The following is a 9,240-nucleotide window of genomic DNA, read 5'->3' as shown; positions in this document are numbered from 1 at the left end:
GCTTTGCTCAGTTTGTACACATGATCAGGAAAATCTGGGTCAGGGAAACCCGGAGGTTGTTCAACATACACCACCTCATAGACTTTACCATTAAGAAAGGCACTTTTCACATCTAACTGGAACACCTTCATCTCTTTGTGTGCAGCAAATGCCAGAAACAATCGAATTGCCTCCAATCTTGCCACAGGAGCAAACACTTCGTTGTAATCGATTCCTTCCTGCTGATTAAACCCTTTCACTACCAATCTTGCCTTGTTGCGTATGATTATCCCCTTCTTATCTCTCTTACACTTAAAAACCCACTTTGTACCGATAGCATTCACTTCTTGCAGTTTTTCAACTAATTGCCATACTTCCATCTTCTCAAACTGTGCCAGTTCTTCCTGCATGGCTTCAACCCACGAGCTATCCTTCAGTGCCATTTGATAATTCTTTGGTTCAATCTGACTGATGAAGCAGGTGTACAAGCATTCATTTACAATACCCGTGTCTTTAATGCTTGCATAAACACACGTGTGTTCATCCAAACATCTTCTGGTACGTACACCATCGGAAGGATTACCGATCACATTCTCCAAAGGATGATTCTTGTGAATTTTGGTGGACTGTACAGGACCGACTTTCAGATCATTCTCAAGATTTGGAGAGAGTTTATCAGGATGAGGCTGAGTGTGAAATGGATTGTAGAATTCATCTTCATTTGAGACAGATGTAGTTTCAACCGCACTAGATGAGCTCGGTTGATTTTCATTGTATTGCGGCCGTTGCACAATGTCCTCCTCTTCGTCATACAACGTCTGTGAGGCCATTTTCTCATCAATGTCTGCAAAATCCAAGTAAGGCACATTAAAAGATTTGAATAACTTATGATAGTCGAAAGCCTCTGCCGGTCCCATGCTAGGCCTTGGTGATTTGTAACTAGTAATGTCCGTGTTACAGAACACCTCAACCTTGCTGTTCGATAGATAAAAGACTCTTCTGTTGGGTGTCCCAACCACATAGCCAACTAAGATACCTTCGTCAGCTTTCTCTCCAAATTTAGAGTTAGTCTTTCATATCGAACATGGGGACCCGAAGGGTTCAAGACCCTTCAAATTTGGCTTTCTACTATGCATAAGTTCATAATAGGTTTTATTTAATCTTTTAACAGTTAAAACACGATTAAGGATATAACATGCTGTAGCAACAGCTTCAGCCCAGAACACCACGGGAAGTTTAGCATCCGCCAGCATGGTCCTAGCGCCTTCGATTAGAGTTATGTTCTTCCTCTCAGCTACTCCATTTTGTTGCAGAGTATATGAGGCGTTGTACTGATGCTCTATCCATTTCTGCAAGCAAAACATCTCTATTTGATAGTTCTTGAACTCTGTACCATTATCACTCCTAATGTATTTCACCTTCCTCCCAACAATATTTTTCACCTTGGTAATCAAGTTAATTACCAACTGAACTGTCTCATCGTTTGTCTTCAGAAAATATACCCAAGAGTATCGTGAGTAGTCATCGGTTATCACCAAACAGTATGAAGTTCCTCCTAGACTCTTTACATTCACAGGACCAAAAAGATCCATGTGAAGTAGGTCTAGGGTGCTGACAATTGAGTTAACCTTCTTGGAGTGATGAGGCTTTTTGTGTTGCTTTCCTTTCTTGCACGACATGCATTGATCTTCAAAGTTAAAATTCTTCAAGGGAACCTCAAGTACCAGCCCATTCTTGACAATGTAATTCATCTTGCGAAGATGAATATGACCCATTCTTCAGTGCCACAGTTCTGACTCAGATTCTGTTGCTTTTGACAAGAGACATGATTCTTCTGTTGTTACCTCGGTTGATCTCATATCCATCACATACGTGTTCTTCTCTCTTGGAGCTCTCATTACAACCCAAGTCTCTGGTATCTTGAAACCAAGATAAAGTACGAGTGCTTCATCTTTAGTAAAATGAACAGTGTATTCTTTGTCACAAATCTAGGATACACTCAACAAGTTATGCTTCAATTCTTCCTCAAAATTCACCTTTTCTAACTTAATTCTTCCATTCGTCACAGTCCCAATACCACTAATTTTTCCCCACTTTCTCCTGCGAAACTAACCCTTCCTCCTTGGACAGAGTTCCAGTCATGTAACAATTTCTTGTTACCAGTCATGTGCTGGGAACAGCCACTGTCAACAACCCACAGATTGTTTATAGCCCTGTTTGACTGTTCCTGCACAATTAAAGAGATAGATTAAAATCTGGGGACCCAAGACCCTCTGGTCTTGGGTTGAGTAATCCTGTTATCCGGCATCCAGTACCTTGGTTGCCAAAAGTCAGTTTGAGGATAGTTTCTATAAGTTCTGAACGGAAAACTTCTAGAGGACTGGCTATGAGGCCATTCAAACCTTCGTGAATTAACTTAATTAAACTTGTTGGTTTGGTAGTTCACTGGGAAAAAACGAGACTGATTTCTTTGAAATCTTGGATTAGTCCAATGATTGAAATTTGGTGTGTTCACATTCTTACCAGCATCATAATTAGTATTCGTTTTATTCTCAGTTTTAGGAGGCCTCATATTTCTAGATTTTCTCTGTTTCAGAGGACAATCAGCGACAAGGTGTCCCACTCTGTTGCATCTGAAACAACTTCTGTTCGAACTATTTTGGTTGTTTTGAACTTTCGTCTCAAAAGTTGTTGCAGATGTAAAGGTTGTGTTACTACCCGTTTGTCTAACATATGGTGGGACGAACGGATTTAGGGAAGATTTCTTTTCATCAGGCCGTATAGTCCTCCCCTCGTTTTAGTAACACAACTTTTTCTTCTATCTCATCTGATTCAGACGTCTTGTCCGAATTTGACGACATATAACTAGAGATAGAACTTGTGACATTTGAACTTGTCTTACTTGTTTCACTCTCATTAACTTCAGTTTCTTTAGCAGAAACTTTTATGGGAACTGTCTGACTAATTTCAACATTAGCAGATTGCTGATTACTCGGATCATAAGTATAATTATTGTTGTATGGTGGTGGAACTTCAGAGAATCCAATTCCCCCTTTGTTAACCGGGGAACGTTGAACACTTATGATATGATCTAACATTGCAGAAGAATTTCTAAATTGTTCAATTTTTCTGTTTAGTTCCACCACTTTTACCTGGTAATCAGCTATCTGTTTATCTTTTTCAGCAATTAGTTTGGTCTTTTCTTCTAAAACTTCATAACTAAGATCAATTACTTGTATTTTTTCAGCTAGAGTGGGTTTAAGACTTCTGATATCCTTTTCACTAGCTTTTATTTTTACCGAGTAACTATTTTCTTTAGTTTTAGAATAGTGATGTTCTTCTTTTAAGTTTTTAAATTGAGTGTCCAAACTAACAAACTGATCATTTAATGTTTTCAATTGATCAGACAGTTTTTCACATTGTTCACAATGAGAGTCAAAGCTTACCTTTGAGAGTTGATCGTTCACTTCTGCCATGTATGCTTGATCTTCCTCCGTTTCTCTCTCACTTTCTCAAGTTTCAATATTTACCAGATTTGCCTGTTCGAACACCTCCTCAACTTGTATATTCCAGTTGTATCCACCGTTCTATTGAGATACCATAGCCTTATTTTCATTACCACCCCCATTCTGTTGAGGGCCTGTTCTGGCTTCGTTCGACTCTCTCATTTGTACATTCTTTAGCGAAGTGACCATTTTGTTGATAATTGTAACAACGAACTTTTGACTTATCAAACCCCGGTCTTTCTCCAACAAACTTTCTACCAGTTTTCTTCATAAACCTCTTAACCCTTCTTACTATCATTGTCATCTGCCACTGCAGATCCATTTCCTCCAGATCATCAGCGTCGATCTAATCATAGTCTTCATCCAACGTTGCCGGGTCAACTATTTTACCTTTGATGTAATTCTCATAAGATGCAATAAAGGATGCATAGAGAGCGAACTACTGTTCAGCTTATTTCACACTCATAGGCATATGTGAGTAGTTCTTGCTTGTAGCATTGGATGAGAAGTTACCAGTTGTGGTTTGAGGTTTTGAGGAACAACTACCTCCTATTACGAAACATACGTCACCATCCATATTGAGAATCACATGACCATCTGGAGTGGAGTTTGATTCTCCCTTTGAGTAGTAGGCAGTGGATTCTAATTTTGAACTTGAGTTTGGAGTGACTTTCGCACCATACATTCCCGGATCCTGAACCTGATCAGTTGGTGTCTCCTTTCGAGCCATGTTAAGATCAAAATTTCGTAACTTATTTACCACTGTTTCCAAATCAATATTCTCAAAGTCTTTATCTTCTCGCATCAGAACTGTGTACATCTCCCATTTTGGTGGGAGAGCATCAAGAAGTTTCTCTACTATTTCTTCTTCCTTTTATTCAATGGAGTAGTTATTTAGCTCGGTCATCAGATGATAATATCGTGTGATGATATTATCAAGTGATTCGTTTTTCATATACTTGAACACGGAGAATTGAGTTTTTAGTAGCTTTGTCTTGGAGGTACGAATCCCAACATTACTTTCATATCTATTTTCTAGTGCTTCCCATAGCTCTCTAGCAGTTTTGTATTTCTTGAAGGTGTGAAGAATTTCTTGTGGAAGTGCCATTGTTATAGCTGCGTGCGCTTTACTCTCTACCTCACACATTTTATTTCCATCATCTTTTATCTTACTGTACTTCTTAATCTGTTCACGACCTTCAAACATGGATGTTGGTGGAATGTAGCCGTCTTGAATGCAAACCCACATCTTTGCGTCTTGATACTTCATATACTGTTCAAACTGATCTTTGTGTCTTGTAGTAGACCTTAAATGGAGTCTTCTTCAAGTGCTTGTTAATGATCACACGATTTTGAATGAAGAAAGCAGTGTTGATTGCTTTAACCCAAAGAATAAAGGAAGTTTGGAGTCTGACAACATTGTTCTAGCAACTTCAATCAGTGTTTGATTACGACGTTCAGCAACTCCATTTTGTTGCGGAGTATAAGGTGCACTAAAATGGCGGTCTATTCCATTTGAACTGCAGAAATCATCTACTGTTCGATTACATAACTCTGTCCTGTTGTCGCTTCATATACACTTCACCTTTTTATCCATCTTCCTCTCCATAATGGTAATGAACTTGATCAGAAACTGTGCGGTTTCATCCTTATGCCCTAAAAGGAAAGTCCAATTGAAACGAGAATAATCATCAGTAACCACAAGACAATGGGCTTTTTGGCTGATTATCAATGGATGGATAGGACCAAATAAATCCATATGTAACAGTTGAAGAATGGAATATATGGAGTTGAATGTCTTTGGCTTGTGAGGGAGCTTGTGTTGCTTGTTTTTAGAGCACGGAATACATTTTTCAACGCAAGAGAAAGTTTTAACAGACAATCCCCTCACTTGCTCACCTTTGACCAGTTTATTTAAGGTTTTATAGCTTACGTGGCCAAGACGTCTATGCCATGGAGATGAGTCATTCTTCGAGGCCTTAGATATAAGGCATGAAGTGGTCCTACGTGAGTAAGAGCTATTCATATCTAATATATAAACATCATTGTGCCTCGAAGTACGCATCAAAATCTATTCTCCTGGGACTTTGAAACCTGGTTTAAGAATCAAGCATTCATTTTCAGTGAATAATGTGGAGTACTGTCGTTCACAGTTTGTGAGACACTTAGCAGATTGTGATTCAATTGCTCCACCAAATTGACGTCATCAAACGCTAGGATCCCATTTGACACTCTTCCTTTTTTTGTGATATTTCCACCCACATCTCCGGTGAAAGAAACGTGTCCACCATTAAACTTTTTAACGTCGAACAGTAAGGAATCGTCTCCCATCATGTGTCGGGTGCCGCCACTGTCTAGGTACCAGATAATGTTGACATACTTTCTTGACTGACCCTACACACATTAGCAATTTAATTAGACATGGGTTTATGTCTCGGGAAGGTCAACCACAGAATTACTATCTTTTATTTTCGTGTCATCAATTATGAAGTTTCGTGTAAAAATTGTTAATTTTCAAAGCCAAAAACCCGACCCGTTTAAATTTTCTTTTTTAATTTATATATTTTTATAATATTATTAATTAATCTCAATTTTCGTTTCATGTATTTTATGTGATCATTTCTATGTAATTATACTTTTCACCACCCTTGTAGTACTGCATACTCATTTAAAACATTCATAATCAAGATCAAATATATATGTACATGTCTCATGCAATTTACTTGAATTATTATTGAACTACTACTACGAGTACTTTTATTATTATTACTACTACTACTACTGCTACTGCTACTGCTACTGCTACTGCTACTGCTGCTGCTGCAGCAGCAGCTGCTACTCTGCTCCTGCTCCTACTGCTCCTACTGCTACTCCTGCTACTCCTGCTACTCCTGCTCCTCCTCCTCCTACTGCTGCTACTGCTGCTACTGCTACTCTGCTCCTACTGCTCCTGCTGCTCCTCCTGCTGCTGCTGCTGCTAATACTACTACTGCTACTGCTACTGCTGCTGCTGCTACTTCTACTACTACTGCTACTGCTACTGCTGCTGCTACTGCTACTGCTACTACTACTACTACTACTACTACTACTACTAAGATCATTATCATCATCTTTTTATATGTTACCTAACTAATAAAAACTAATGAATGTTTTAATTCAATAAAATTGATTAAAATAGTTAAACCTTTTAAAAACCCCATTAAACTATTTTTAATTTATGTTTTAATTATATTAAACATGATTTAATTTCTTAAATTCTATAAAACATAACCACTCTAAAAATTCACTATAAAAGGATGACTAATCCTCCATCATTTTCACACCTCAATACATTCATTTCTTAAGCTTAAGAACACTAACAAGTAAGTTTATACCATGTCATGCATTTTATAGCTTTTGTTTTGATTTTACCTTGAATGTTCATACTTGTTCATAAGTTGTTCTTCATAATCATGCTTTCTAAATTTTGGATCAAACCTAGTTATTTTACAAGAACAAACATGCATATATATATATATATATATATATATATATATATATATATATATATATATATATATATTTATCTAATTCTTATGATCCGTTGATCAACATAAACTTATAAACTTTCTTTGACATAAGATGATTTATAAAAATTTCTTTAATTTAAATATATCTTATAATAGAAATAACATATATCATATCTTTAAATTAATAATTGAGTAAATTAATTATTTTTTTTTATTTCAACATAAACTAATATTTATAATTTCTTTAAAAGAATTCATGTAAAGCATTTGAGTTGATTAATTAGTTAATTAATTAATTATGTTACTAGAATTAAAAAAAACGTTTAATCATAATTGTTTTCAATATTGTTATTTTAATCTTATAGTAATAAGTTGTAATTATTTATCTATAAATCTTTCAACAACTAATAACATCAAATGATTTACATAAACTTTGATTCATTTTTGTTAAACTCATTTTAAATAAATAAATCCCCAAACCCCCATTTGCCATGAGTTAATGAAATAGATATTAAAATAATGTTTGATTCCTAAAACTTATATTATTTATCTTTTTATATTCCCATTAGTTAGTCTTTAAATTTTGTATTTGATGATCATGTATTTTGTATATATATTAGAGTATTAATTATGTAGTTTTATTGAGTATATTGTTAGAACTTTGGTACTTCATACGTGCTTTTGTATTTCAGGTAATTGATCGTTAAAGATGCTAAATGCGAGACCTGTACGAGCATGGAATGATATCTTGGGATGACCGAAGCATGATTTGATGTCTTTGGAAGTATTACAAGGATTCGGGAAGAGTATGGATGAGAAATCATAAGCCAATGCTAAAACTGAACAAGATGGGTTGACAAAATGCGACCTTGAAGTAAAACGAGCATATCCTGAGCTAGAAAATGAGTTACGGGAGCCATAATATATGAATTTTGGGTTTCTCGACGAGAGGAATCCAAATATGAGGTTTTCTTAGGTCGCGGTACGCGACGGGTAGTCTATGGCCATCGCGATACGCGATGATCTTAAAAAACGTGAAAAAACGAATTTTGACCTATATCTTCTATTTTCCGAACCCTAATCAGTATTGACGACCAGCAGCAGCTATTAGGCGATTTTGGGTGAATTCCAGGGCTACCAATCATCTCTTGATCAATCCTAATGGCCTTTCTCATCATAATTGAAGATCTATCGATGACGATGCTCGGCTAGTCTTCTCCGAATCATCCCTGGGATGTAAAGTTTGTAACAATTTCAGTTTCCTCATGTGACTAAGAACATTTATGTATAATTGTTTATGGTTAATCTATGATTATTGATGTTTAGTATTTCTGTGTGTTCAATCGGTTTAGGTTTACGTTGATCTGAACGATTAGTTACCAGTTGCTATAATAATTGATCATAGGGTTGTTTGATTAGGTTGAATACGACAAAGCATATAATTGCCCTTAACTGAGTCACACTGGCAGGGACCGTTTGATAACCAGTGCTGTGTGTAAAGCAATTATTGTTGCCTAAGGTTTTGTCTAGTTGATTAGTCTGTAGTTAACCGTTAATGATTAATCTGTTAGGTTGCATGAGATTTTACCTACTTGAAGTCCCGGGTGTGATTTGCTTTGTTAATTGATTGAAACTCATTTACTTGTTTGTTTGCTTAATTCTCTAAACTCACTTTAATTGCTTGTGTGATCAACACTAAAAACCAGTCACTTCATAATTAGAAATCTGTTACATGAATACATTGACCACATACTCCTGGTGGATACGATACCTTACTTATCCTATCTACATAGTTTAACTAGGTTTTTGATTGACTCAAACGGCGGTCATCAGTATTTCCTTTTTAATATAGTTCGTGAGGTTCGATCATTTCAATTTCCTTAAACGCGCTTTCGGTTGTTATCTCAAGTTTAGCTTCAATTTCAAGGTGAGTTTCTCACACCCCCTTTCTGACGTTTTTTTTAATACTTTTGGGGGTAACATATGTATCCTACAAAACTCAATTATTTATGATTTCACTTACAAATTACAATTCGCTACATGGACGTGTGTGTTACTTGTTCAAAATTACTTGCACATGGATTAATTCAAGAAAGTATGGTCATACGCCCCCCTTTGCACTCAGGACCTTGTTGTTATGATTGGAAAAGGGCCTCATTATCCGAGTACGTTGGTTGTTACCATTGGAAAAGGACCTTATTTGCTTTTCACAAGTTTTCATGGAATTGTATGGTTTTTATGTATTA

Source organism: Bidens hawaiensis, unplaced genomic scaffold (assembly GCF_021521415.1).
Source record: "Bidens hawaiensis isolate Kalapana, Puna unplaced genomic scaffold, B.hawaiensis_p1.1 tig00043592_1, whole genome shotgun sequence".
NCBI classification, from domain to species: domain Eukaryota; kingdom Viridiplantae; phylum Streptophyta; class Magnoliopsida; order Asterales; family Asteraceae; genus Bidens; species Bidens hawaiensis.
Note: the sequence above shows the minus strand (reverse complement) of the source record.